The sequence below is a fragment of the Somniosus microcephalus genome, chromosome 20 (assembly GCF_052327205.1).
Source record: "Somniosus microcephalus isolate GS21.2 chromosome 20, FLI_Smic_1.0, whole genome shotgun sequence".
Lineage (NCBI taxonomy): Eukaryota > Metazoa > Chordata > Chondrichthyes > Squaliformes > Somniosidae > Somniosus > Somniosus microcephalus.
This window is the reverse complement of record NC_141006.1, coordinates 78396156-78410128: the sequence shown is the minus strand read 5'-3', so window position 1 is coordinate 78410128 and position 13973 is coordinate 78396156.

The following is a 13973-nucleotide window of genomic DNA, read 5'->3' as shown; positions in this document are numbered from 1 at the left end:
CACTGACCTTCCCTTTTGTTCTTTCACCCCCTCCCCCTTTTCCCAGCCCCTAAACCTGTTCCATTTCCTGCTTGTTTCCAGTTCTGACGAAGGGTCTTCGACCTGAAGCGTTGACTCTGTTTCTCTCTCCACGGATGCTGCCCTGGCCTGCTGCGTTTTCTGCTGTTATACCGCACTGGGAATGTCGGCCTAGATTTTTGTGCTCACAACCTTCTGACTGAGAGGCGAGGGTGCTACCCACTGAACCACCGCTGACACATCATATCACAATGCAGCAACCAACGTATAAAATGAAGGACGCATAAAGATGCTCAAAATATAATCGAGAGCACAAATTAAGTAGGTGAGGATGCTAAAGCAACGATAATTTACAATCCTGGCTCTTGGCCAAAAGCAGAAAAGGAATATTAGACTGAGTCACTGCAAAAAGTCTAGATTTGTGTGAATTTGATAACCCAATGAATTTTTAATCCCAGACTTGGGTTTATCCTAAAAGAATCTTGGTGCAAACACTTTGCTGCACAAGAATCTTCAGTAGCTGCAGAGTGCTCCATAAAAAAATTCAAAGGAAGTTGGCAGGAAAACAGAGCCAGAATCTGGGAGAAGAGGAACTCTGCAGGCTGCGATACTTAGAGGCCCAGAAGAAGGTATATTTCAAATAGCTTTAGCAGCTGCTGAGTTGGTCCAGGAAAGAATTTCTATCGATTTTAATAAAATATATACTTAGGGCTAAAAATTGAGGAGCGCCTCGTTTGGGGTGCTAGCTTTGCCCCGGAAAAATTAACGCCCCCACGCCAGAAATTGAGCGGTTGCGCCCCAAGAGGGAAGCTGGACGCTACTGGAAGCATCCCTCTTGGGGCGCTGCGAGTCAATATCGCGGCGGCGCTGCGGCACACCGCGCCACGGTACTGCAGGCCTTCCTCCCCTTCTTAAAAACTGGGTCCCCCGGGGATCGGGAGTGAGTGCCAGCAAAAGAGCTCGGCACCCAAGAGAAGTGCCGGGCTCTTGGAGCACAGCCGGCACCCCGCGGGGACAGCCGTTCAGGAGGCTGGGGACGGGAGCGCAGGCAGGTGCCGGCAGGTGGCCAGCAAAAAAAAAATGGCCGCCCCGCACCTCACCTTTAAATAGCGCCTCCCCGACCACAGGTAGCCCCCTTGACCCCGTCGGACATTGTGTCCAGCGGTAAGTCAGGGGGCGCTCCCGAAGATTGCAGCCAGGGCGCAAGCTGAATTTCGCGGGAGGCGTGGGCGGCGCCACGCACGGGCGCTAGTTGCTTTGCGCCCCGTTAGCTCCCTCTTAGGGCGCTAACAGGAGACTCAAAACAACCCAATTTTTCCCTCTTACTGTTTATTCTTTGTCTTAAAGCAAACCCAATAATGATGGAGCTCAGTCACATCACTATCTTACATTTATAAATTGATTAATAGGCCCCGATTTTAACTCCAGGTGGATTCCCCGCTCAGGCCTGAGTTAAAATTACACTCGGGTCTCAATGATGTCATCGGGCCGTAACATGCATATGTAAAGAAGGACCCTGCTGGCTCCGGGCGCCTGCCCTTGCTGCCTGCTCAGGAGAGCCGGTTAAAATTACAGATGTTGCGATCCTGGTGGCTTTCGGACAGGTAAGAGCCAGGGCGATTTTTAACTGCCCGCCCGCCAGGTTTCTAATGAGCGAGTCGGGTTAAACTCGCACCAACTCATGAACAACAATTCAAGGTCTGACTATGCTTCAGAATGACGCATTGAATGAGGAGCAACGATTTTATGTTGTGTCTTACGCCAGGGACTAGTAATCGTATCAGAAGTCTACACCAGGAGCAGCCTCTTCAGGTCCATCCGATAAACTGGCTCAGCTTTACCCAAACTGCCTCATCGGAATGAAAGCATGGTTAAAATAGTCAACCAAGGGTTACCCAAAGCCTCCCAAATTAGGTCACGATCACAGCCTATTATACTCGATCCTCTCAAGTCTCATAGTACTTCATTGCAACTCAAATTGTCATTTTGTATGTTTGAATAATTTTACATTTAAAGAAATTATTTTTAGCAATTATAATGAGCATATAATGTATTCTCATTTCTCTGGGGGATGTCATTTAAAATAAAATGAATCTCTAGTAGGTCTAGTTGAACTCATTAGGCCTCAGAACAATTGCAACATACGTTCTGGGGAACTTAAGTGACAGCAGGAAAAAAAAATGGAGAAATGGCCATAACAACTATCGAATGGATCTTCTTGGGGCCCTTTAGCCTACTTCTGTGTACAGCTCAGTGCCGAGCCATCTGCAATGCCCATTATATGTGATGAATAACAAGGCTGTTTCCAAGTCCATCATCTGTGTCGCATGTTCTCACGTTTGCCTCCTCCTTTGCATATTTGGAAGCCATTCTCGCCCACCAGAAAAACCCTTATGAGACACATAATGGAATTCACCAGCATCTGCAGGACCTGAATAAGTAAAACGTGATTTACTTTGCTGGTACCAAGGCTATTTTTCTACTAATTTTACACACTCAACAGTGAGATTATCAAACTTTCGTTTCCGACAGCTGGTTAGCAGCTTGGAGAGTTTTAAAAGGTGGTTATTGCAGGTGCAGCATGTCATAGTAAAGGGGGCTAAAAGGGTTAAATTACGAGGACAGGTTGCGCAGACTGGGCCTGTATTCCCTCAAGTTTAGAAGATTAAGGGGTGATCTGTTCGAGGTGTTTAAGATGATTAAAGGAGTTGATCGGGTGGATAGAGAGAAACTATTTCCTCTGCAAGTGCAAGGAGCGCACGTCAACCCACCCACCCTGTAGTGTATGTACTTTGCAGAAGGAACTATATTCTGCAGCCCCTGTATACTGCAGTACCAGTAGTGACCACCCCTGTAAATAGGCCTGTGTAGTAACTTTTGCATAGTAGTTCCAGTCTGTCTCCACTCAGTAAAGACCTGTTGTAACCAACTCCTGCAGTCCGTGTCTCAATTACACACGGACATAATACTGGCGACGAGCAGATCAGAACTTACCTACAGTTCTGCACCACCTCATGGGGATCCATCCCTGAAGCGAAGTTGTTAGAAGGAAGAAAGAAAAAAAAAACAAACAGAAGAAACGGGCGTCAACCGTGGGCAACCGCCTCTAATTCATCGGAGTTGAAGATTTGCAGGAGAGGCTGTCGAGAGCGGGGCTTGGTTATCCTGTCTATGGTGTTCCAGCTAATCGGGCTGGTGGCAGGTAGTACACTGATCCTTCCTGGGCTGCGGCGGGCTAGAGCTCGATCGGGTGGCTTTTCAACGGGGCCGAGCAGCGTTGTTGGGAAGAGGAGAGAGAGAGAGAGGGTGGAGCAAACAGGGCGCGGCCGGTGCTACGAAGCCGGGCAGTGTACAGACCCGAGAAGAGGGAGGAAAGCGTCCCGTAGGGTTGCTCTGACGATGGGAAAATAAAAGAAATTAGAAGCGCAGAAAGCCGCGAGGAGCTGCAGTTTGTCACGGGAACCGTGGAGAGCGGCGTTAGCAGCAGCGCGGGGGGGAAGTGCGCGAAGACCATAGGGCGTCGCCATCAAGGCATAAAACGCCAGCAACAGCGCTAGCAGCAGCGGAGAAGGCAAAGCGCGGGAGGCGCCATTTTGTTAAATCGGGGAAGAAGGCAAAGCGCGGGAGGCGCCATCTTAGATTTCCAAGATGCCGAAGACTGGCAATATCACTGCCTTCGATAATGCAATAGAAGACTGGACCACGTATGTGGAAAGAGTCGAAGTATATTGCAAGGCAAACGAAGTAGCCGATGAGAAAAAGGTATCGGTACTACTAAACTTAATGGGCGCAAGAACATACGGCCTATTGCGGAACCTGATCACTCCAGCCAAACCGATGGCGAAGAGTTTTAACGAAATTGTTGATATCCTACAGGAACACCTAAATCCTACACAGCTGCTGATAGCAGAAAGATTTAAATTCCACAGGAGAAATCAGCATAAAGATGAGAGCAATGCTGATTACCTTACGGAACTACGCAAGCTATCAAAGCACTGCCAGTTCGGAGCAGGACTGACAGATACTCTGCGGGACAAATTTGTCTGTGGACTCCTGAGTGAAGGAACCCAGGAGAGGTTACTCTCAGAGAAAGAGCTGACGCTAGATAACGCTTTCAGCGTGGCAGTATCGTTCGAAGCAGCAGCAAGGGGAGCTGCGGAAATACAGCAAAAGCCACAGGAATACGGCACCCACGAAATGACACGGGGATTTGAAAAATGTTATCGCTGCGGCAGAACAACCCATGACCAGAAGGACTGCTGGTCCAAGGACAAAATATGCGGAAAGATGGGACACATTGAACGAGTTTGCAGGTCTGGGAAGAAGACTAACGATAACAAAAAGGCTACTAAGGAACAGCACAGGAAAGTACAAAAGATGACGGACAGTAGTTCCGAAGACCAGAAGAGCGATAGCGAATCCGGGAACAAGAGACTAAGCTGTCTCAAACTTCACAACGTAATCGCAAAAGAGGATCACCGAACCATGTGGGTCACCCTCAGGATAGCAGGGTCCCAAGTCAAAATGGAGTTGGATACAGGATCAGCCCTGACCGTCATGAATCAACGAGACTACGAGCGGTTATTCTCACACATACACTTGAAAGAGACATCCATTGCCTTGAAGACGTATACGGGGCAGAAAGTATACCCCAGAGGGAAAATAAGGGTGCCTGTCGAATACAACGGCAAGGAAATACCGAAATTGTATCTGTACATACTGCAAGATGGTGGACCACCGTTATTGGGACGTGAATGGATCAGAAAGATAAGTTTAGACTGGCACTCCATTCAGGCACTGACGGTGGCTGGTAAAAAGGATGACGACGTCACACCTGGACGATTGTCAAAAATCTTAGCTAACGCCAAAGAGGTATTTCAACAAGAACTAGGAACTCTTAAAGGCGTAACCGCCTCGATAAAAATAGAAGAGAATGCAATTCCCAAGTTTTTCAAAGCAAGACCGGTACCGTATGCAATTCGCCCAGCCGTCGAGGCAGAGCTGGAGAATCTGGAGAATGCAGGCGTGTTATCTAAGGTAGACTGGAGCGAGTGGGCGACAACCATCGTTCCTGTCATGAAGAAAACGTTAAACAATAAGTCTGAGGAGCCAAGGAAGGTTCACATCTGTGGGGACTTCAAGGTGATGGAGAACCCAGTCCTTCACACAGTACAATATCCTCTCCCGAGGATAGAAGATATTTTCGCCTCACTCTCTGGAGGGAAGCGTTTTACAAAAATTGACCTAGCACAAGCATATTTGCAGATGGAGGTTGAAGAATCCTCTAGGAAGTATCTCACGATAAACACTCACAAAGGTCTTTACCAGTATAATCGACTGGTATTCGGAGTAGCATCAGCTCCGGCGATATGGCAAAGAGCGATGGAACAAGCCCTGCAAGGGATTCCGGGGACTCAGTGTTACTTGGATGACATCCTAGTGACAGGTGAAGATGACAGTGAACACCTTGCTAACCTAGAGCAGGTGCTCACTAGACTAAGAGGACATGGGCTACGAGCCAATCGCCCCAAGTGCGAGTTTTTTAAGAAACAGATATCGTATTGTGGCCACGTGATTGATGAAGAGGGGTTACATAAGTCCCCTGACAAAATTGAAGCGGTGGTTAAGGTTCCAGCGCCTGAAAATGTGTCACAACTGAGGTCATTCCTTGGATTGGTGAATTACTACCATAAGTTTTTGCCGAATTTGTCCACAATTCTGCACCCACTGAACGCCCTACTACAAACTGGAGTAGCATGGAAATGGAGCGATGAATGTAAGTGGGCCTTTCAGAAGAGTAAAGACCTAATCACTTCAAGAGAAGTATTGGCTCACTACAACCCATCACTACCGATAAGACTGGCGTGTGATGCGTCTCCCTACGGCATTGGAGCGGTACTGTCACATAAATTCCTTGATGGTTCAGAGAGGCCGATAGCTTTGGCATCACGCTCGTTGACTTCGGCCGAGCGTAACTACGCCCAGATTGACAGAGAGGCCCTCAGCCTGGTGTGGGGGGTGAAGAAGTCCAATCACTACCTGCACGGTCAGAAATTTACTCTACTAACTGATCATCAACCTCTTGTCTCTATTTTCAACCCTCAGAAGGGCGTCACAATAATGACAGCACAACGGCTACAGAGGTGGTCCCTTTTCCTAGGGGCACACCAATATGACATCGAGTACAAAGGAACTAAACAGCATGGGAATGCTGATGGATTGTCGCGCCTACCGTTGCCGACGGTGGAAGAAGCACCTGCAGTGGATCCTGTGGAGATATTCCACTCGACCATAGTCGAATGTCTACCTGTGACGAATGCAAACATAGAAAAGGAAACACGAAATGACCCGACACTCTCCTAGGTCTATGATTTAACGGTGAAGGGATGGCCAGCACATGGTGAACCACTGCTGCCAGCATTCTCGCCGAGAAGAGAACAGCTGTCAGTGTGCAGAGGAACCTTGATGTGTGGATCCAGAGTAGTAATTCCACCCAAATTGAAGGATAGAGTGTTCAATGAGCTTCATGAGGGTCATCTGGGAGGGGTAAAAATGAAGAACTTAGCCAGAGCGTTTGTGTGGTGGCCGGGAATCGATAGAGAAATCGAAGAGATGACCAAGAGCCGGACAGATGCCAGAAGGTCCAAAACGCCCCACCACAAGCCCCTCTACATCCATGGGAGTGGCCCTCATCTCCATGGCAAAGGGTGCACATTGATTTTGCTGGTCCATTTATGGACTCGATGTTTTTAATTGCGGTGGATGCACATTCAAAGTGGCCAGAGGTAATAAAAATGTCCTCAACAACCACAGAAAAAACTATCACAGTCTTACGAACCATATTCACCAGAAATGGGCTGCCTGAACAGATTTGCTCCGACAATGGACCACAGTTTGTGTCTGAAGAGTTCCGGAGGTTCTTAAAGAACAATGGTGTTAAGCATTTCACATCCGCCCCATATCATCCAGCCACCAATGGATTGGCTGAGAGGTTCGTTCAAACATTCAAGAAGGCTATCAAGGCAATGTGTAATGAAGACATACCCCTACAACACAAGGTGGATAACTTCTTGTTTGCCTACCGGAATGCGACACATGCAGTTACCAACCAAACTCCAGCCATGATGTTCTTCAATCGAAGACTACGATGCCGCTTGGATTTGGTTAAGCCAAACATCAGAAGAGATGTGGAGAACAGGCAGTTTCAGAATATGAATGAAAGGCCGACCAGGAGTTTTAAGATAGGTCAACCAGTTTTGGCCCGGGACTACTGCACAGAGAAATGGCAGCCAGGAACGACCTGCACACGGCAAGGACCCCTAATGTATACCGTGGATGTTAGAGAGAGCATTGTAAGACGCCATGCTGACCAGATTCTAGAGTCACTGGAAAACGTCAATTCCACACCACGATCCGATACACCTGGTGATGAAACCGAAGTACCAATTGCATCTACCTCAGAATCGGTGATATTGGAAGCAGACAAACCAAACAACGACGTTGATCTCGAATCAACTTTGCCAGAAGAACCTGATACCCCAAAGAGGCGTTATTCAGACAGAATCAGGAAGCCTCCTCAAAGACTGAACTTATAATTGCTTAACTTCAGCTAATGTATCTAGCAACTGTAATTGTAAATATGTTATTTAATTATTAATCGAATGTTATGTACTGTTTAGCTAAAAGGGGAGGAATTGTAGTGTATGTACTTTGCAGAATGAACTATATTCTGCAGCCCCTGTATACTGCAGTACCAGTAGTGACCACCCCTGTATATAAGCCTGTGTAGTTACTTTTGCATAGTAGTTCCAGTCTGTCTCCACTCAGTAAAGACCTGTTGTAACCAACTCCTGCAGTCCGTGTCTCAATTACACACGGACATAATACACCCCGCCCCACCCACCCCACCCCACCCACTCCACGCACCCCACCCACCCACCCCACCCCACCCCACGCACTCACCCACCCCACCCCGCCCCATGCACCCCACCCCACCCCACCCACCCACCACACCCACCCCGCCCCATGCACCCCACCCCACCCCACTCACCCCACCCCACCCCACCCATCCCACCCCATGCACCCCACGCATCCCACCCCACCCCACGCATCCCACGCATCCCACGCACCCCACCCCACCCCACCCACCACACCCACCCCACCCCACGCACCCCACCCCACGCACCCCACCCCACCCCACCCCACGCACCCCACCCCACGCACCCCACCCCACCCACCCCACACCCCCACCCCACCCACCCACCCACCCCACCCCACGCCCCCACCCCACCCCACCCCGCCCCACCAACCCCACCCCACGCACCCACCCCACCCCACCCCACACCCCCACCCCACGCACCCCACCCCACGCACCCCACCCCACGCAACCCACCCCACGCACCCCACCCCACCCACCCACCCACCCCACCCCACGCCCCCACCCCACCCCACCCCGCCCCACCAACCCCACCCCACGCACCCCACCCCACCCCACGCACCCCACCCCACCCACCCCACCCCACGCACCCCACCCCACGCACCCCACCCCACCCACCCACCCACCCCACGCCCCCACCCCACCCCACCCCGCCCCACCAACCCCACCCCACGCACCCCATCCCACCCCACGCACCCACCCCACCCCACCCCACCCACCCCACCCCACGCACCCCACCCCACCCACCCCACCCCACGCACCCCACCCCACCCACCCCACCGCACGCCCCCACCCCACACCCCCACCCCACCTCACCCACCCACCCACCCTACCCCACCCCACGCACCACAGCCACCCCACGCACTCCACCCCACCCACCCCACCTCACCCACACACCCACCCCACGCACCCACCACACCCACCCCACCCCACGCCCCCACCCCACCCACCCCGCCCCACCCGCCCCACGCACCCCGCCCACCCTTCGTCGATGACCATCGACCTGAAACGTTAACTCTGTTTCTCTCTCTTCACAGATGCTGCCTGACCTGCTGAGTATTTCCAGCATTTTCTGTTTTTACCTCAAATATATTTTCTGATTGCATTTAAATGACGCGTTAGTGCTTGCTGCTCGGGACTGGTTGAAAGACAACTTCTTAAACCATTGCATTATCCATTACCATCTCCTTTTGCCTCGCACCATCATCCCTTTTGTCTCTTAATCTCTCCTGCCTTCCACCCTATCACAGACCTTCCCTTTTGTTCTTTCCTCCCCTCCCCCCTCTCCCTGCCCCTACACTTGCTTAAAAACCTGTTCCATCTCCAGCTTTTTCCAGTTCTGATGAAGGGTCATCGACCTGAAACGTTAACTCTGTTTCTCTCTCCACAGATGCTGTCTGACCTGCTGAGTATTTCCAGCATTTTCTGTTTTTATAAACCATTGCATTGTCAAGCCAATAAAAATATTCTTCCCTTTTAAGTTTTTTTTTTAACTATGTTTTCCCTTTTAAGCATTTATTATGGCTAATCTGCTATTCTATAAGTGTGTTTTAGCAAAAACGTCCCTCAAGAATAAATAAATGCCTAAAGAACCCAACTCAACAATTGCGTTCTGACATGTGTACGGCAGGGAAAGCCAAGCATCGGCGGGACAGCTTGAAATGAAAGCATCAGGAGTCATCTATGGAGTGACGGAATTCTGGACGCTGGCTGCTCCGCTTTGCTGCAGCATATTCTAACTAGAATTGCAGGAAACCGTGGAGTAATTTTATCAACGGCGAGATCAGCGTGCAGGAGGGCAGAATTTACGCTCTATGTCGCCCATCTCACCAATGCAGGAAAATCTGGGCCCAACACTTTAGGAATCAGACGTTTCAAAGACGTGCATTACTGAGATCGGTTCTTTCAACCAAAATAAATATAGGTACTTTTTGTCCATTCAATGGAAAAGCAGAAATGCCAACCCACTGTAGTATCATAGAAATGGTCAGGTTAATGTCATGGGGGAAAAATTCAGTTGGTAGCGCCACCCGTTAGCGCCTTAAGAGGGCGCTAAGTGGGGCGCAAACCAACTAGCGCCCGGGCGCAGCACTGCCCACGTCTCCCGCAAAATTCAGTGGGAGGTTAGCGGTGGCGCTAACCGGTAGCGCCATGTGGCGCTGCGCCGCTGGTGATGACGTCATTGGTGTGCGCAGCGTCCCGCTCATGCCCCGCCCACGATCTTCGGGAGCGCCCCCTGATTTACCGCCGGACGCTATGTCCGACGGGGTCAGGGGGGCGTACCTGCGGCCGGGGAGGCGCAATTTAAAGGCGAGGTGCGAGGCAGCCATTTTTGTTGTTGGCCGCCTGCCAGCACCTGCCTGCGCTCCCGTCCCTGGCCTCCTGAACCCACACTTCTCTTGAGTGCTGGGCTCTTTTGCCTGCACTCCCAATTCCCGGGGGCCCAGCTGGGCCCCAGGTCGTGCTGCAGAAGGCCCCACCCCTTTAAGAAGGGGAGGAAGGCCTGCAATACCGCGGCGCTGCGGAACATAGCGCCACGATATTCACTCACAGCGCCCCAAGAGGGAGGCGGGGCACTTCCAGTAGCGGCCCGCTTCCCTCTTGGGGCGCAACCACTCAATTTCCGGCACGGGGATGCTAATTTTTCCGGGCGCCCCGGCGAAGTTAGCGCCTCAGTTGGGGCACTACTCAATTTTTAGACCATAGAGTCATAACGGCACAGAAGGAGGCCATTCGGCCCATTGAGTCCATGCCGTCTCTCTGTAGAGCAATCCAGTCAGTCCCATTCCCCCGCTCTATCCCCGTAGCCCTGCAAGTTTATTTCCCTCAAGTGCCTATCCAGTCTCCCCTTGAAAACATTGAGTGTCTCCGCTTCCACCACTTCCGTCGGCAGCGAGTTCCAGGTCCTCACCACTCACTGTGTAAAAATGTTTTTCCTCACGTCCCCCCTGTATCTCTTGCCCAAAACCTTAAATCTGTGTCCCCTAGTCCTTGTACCATCAACTAGTGGGAACAGCCTTTCCCCGTCTAGCCTATCCAAACCCACCATAATCTTGTACACCTCTATCAAATCACCCCTCAACCTCCTTTGCTCTAATGAAAACAAATCCAGCTTCTCCAACCTGTCCTTGTAGCTAAGATCCCCCATCCCTGGAACCATTCTGGTAAATCTCCTCTGCACCCTCTCGAGGGCCTTCACATCCTTCCTAAAGTGTGGTGACCAGAACTGGGCAGAATCATAGAATCATAGCAATTTATGGCACAGAAGGAGGCCATTTTGGCCCATCGTGTCCATGCCGGCTGAAAAAGAGCTCTCCAGCCTAATCCCACTTTCCAGCTCTTGGTCCGTAGCCCTGTAGGTTTCGGCACTTCAAGTGCATATCCAAGTACTTTTTAAATGCGATGAGGGTTTCTGCCTCTACCACCCTTTCAGGCAGTGAGTTCCAGACCCCCACCACCCTCTGGGTGAAAAAAGTTCTCCTCAACTCCCCTCTAATCCTTTTACCAATTACTTTAAATCTGTGCCCCCTCGTTATCGACCTCTCTGCTAAGAGTACAAGTGACAACCTTGCCTCTGGTTGTATCGTGCTGATACATTGACTTGTTTTTATTAAAGTGCACTTAAACAATCTGACTAAATGAGATTAGCAAAATTGAAATCCTTTTAAATCTCAAATCTGTGAGGAATAAAAGCATAGTAGGACCTTCACAATATTTTGTCTTTGAGAAGGGTATAAGAAGGACACGTCACACAGGAGGTTTGGTATGGTTTAATTCTCTACCAGTGACTGAGCCATAAATTATGCCTGTTTGTAGACCATATAAATCCCTGGCATTTAGTGTGGCTAGACATGTGGGGTCCTGAATGCTGGCAGCTGTGATAGTAAAAATCCATCACCTTCCTTCACTCGCAGCAGCCCAGCTGCAGGCTGCTGTGTTGATCACCTCCACATTGCTGTTGCTTGAAATGGTAACTAATATATTGTGTCGTTCCTCTGTAACGCTTACCAATTGAATCTGCTTTTAGAAGTTAGATGTGTTTCATTTGTTTGTCCCTTAAGGGGTTCTACTAGGGCAACTGCCCAGTCCCCAATCTTTGGAATTCTCTACCCCAGAGGGCTGTGGAGGCTCGGTCGTTGAGTAGATTCAAGACTGAGATCGATAGATTTTTCGATACTAAGGGAACCAAGGGATGTGGGGCAATGTCCCCTGTAAGCTTTGCGGCTGAGCAGTGCTCCAGGAAACCCGTGCAGCCAACTTGCCGGCTTTTCAATGTAAAAATGTCAGGGAACATTGATATGGGGATTGACATGAATCAATCAATCATACTGAGCGGCCTACGGGTGGCGCTGTCCAGGGAGAGTATAAATACTCGGGCACGGGCCCAGCTTGCGCAGGACATTCTTAACAGGAACTAGTGAAGGACACAACTAGACCTCCACGTTGTAAAACAGTTGATTAAAGCTTTGTTTAACGCTTAGACCAAGTGCTTAGTAGTTTTCTTACGTCAGGGATAGTGCAGGAAAGTGGATTTGAGGTAAAAGATCAGCCATGATCTTATTGAATGGCGGAGCAGGCTCGAGGGGCCGAATCGCCAACTCCTGCTCCTATTCCTTATGTCCCATAGTGTCCAGGACGACCTTGTGTTTGTGGACTGGATCCTGGCACTGTTTTGAGCAACACATCCCAGTGTCTTGACTTTGCCCAGTGACCACTGCTTTTGTTCCTTGCAGCTCCAGCCTGTCTGCTGATTGAGTCGGTCCCCATGACAACTGTGTGTGAGCATTGGGAGGCAATATAAATTAAAATTGGAGGAGAAAAAGTAGTTTCAAAATAGGGCTGCAGTGAAAGAGTGACATTGCAAGGCTGTAATTATTTTTCATACTGCAAGCTTGAAAAAGAAAAACAGCGGAAGAAAAACTGAGTATAATCTAAAAGAGAATTGGGTCACAGAAGGGGGCTTATTAGAATACATTTGAAATGTAGTTTTAACCTTGGTGTTTAACACAAGTGATTAAAATAAACAGCTTTCTGAAAGTTACCACATTCCACTGCCTGTCTATGCACTGTGCATTAAAATGCTTTTGTAAACATATGACCCACACCCCCTTTGTCTGATCCCTGATAATCTGCTTGCTATTTTTGTAGTGGTCTATTATAAACCGTCTCACTCCAGCAGCCATAGCTATAATTTCGAGCCAGATAGAAATTTTGCCGCACTGCCCAGTGGCAGAAGCAACAGTAAGTGCTTGTTGGGAGTGAAAATATGAGCAGTCAACGCTCCCTGACCTTTTGTAAAAAAAATGTAGCTGGTCAGTCACCGGGAGAGCCAGTGGATAATGATCTCACTCAGGGACCCACCCAGGAGACTCACGACTTTGTGAAGCAATAAAGGTGATTTGAAAATGTCAACGGCCATAAAAATATACCAAATATTGAGTCGAACGCTACATTTTTACTCACAAGACTATCGGCAGAAATCATTTCAAATGAGGAGCCCAGAGGTTAAAGTGTAAAGACAAAAAGAATTGAATTGATCTGTGGGTGGCAGCTGCACACGATATGTAGGGAACACACACTGGGAGTGAAAGATTCATGGGAATACATGAGCCTTGCTCAAGTGACTCTTATTTATGCTTGAGCCTTCACAGTGAGTGTTAATTTGACTGTGAGGGACATCACACCTCTCCTACACCCTCCAGCAGGAGTCACTCGGTCTGGATGAAGGGCAGGAACCCTGGCTGATTTTCACACACCTCACTCAGGAATGCGGTGACTCAATTGTACTATTTACTAGCACAGACATGTGAATAAGCTTCCATCAGTTACTCTGGCTCAACAGGATAGCCCTCATGAAAAATTCTGATTTAAGCATTCGACTGAATATTTTTACGCTCCAGGAAGGAAGTCAAGGCCTTGGAGCAGGTGCAGAGGAGATTTACCAGAATGGTGCCAGGGTTGAGGGACTCCAGTTATGTGGAGAGAGTAGAGAAACTGGGGCTGTTCTCCTCAGAGCAGA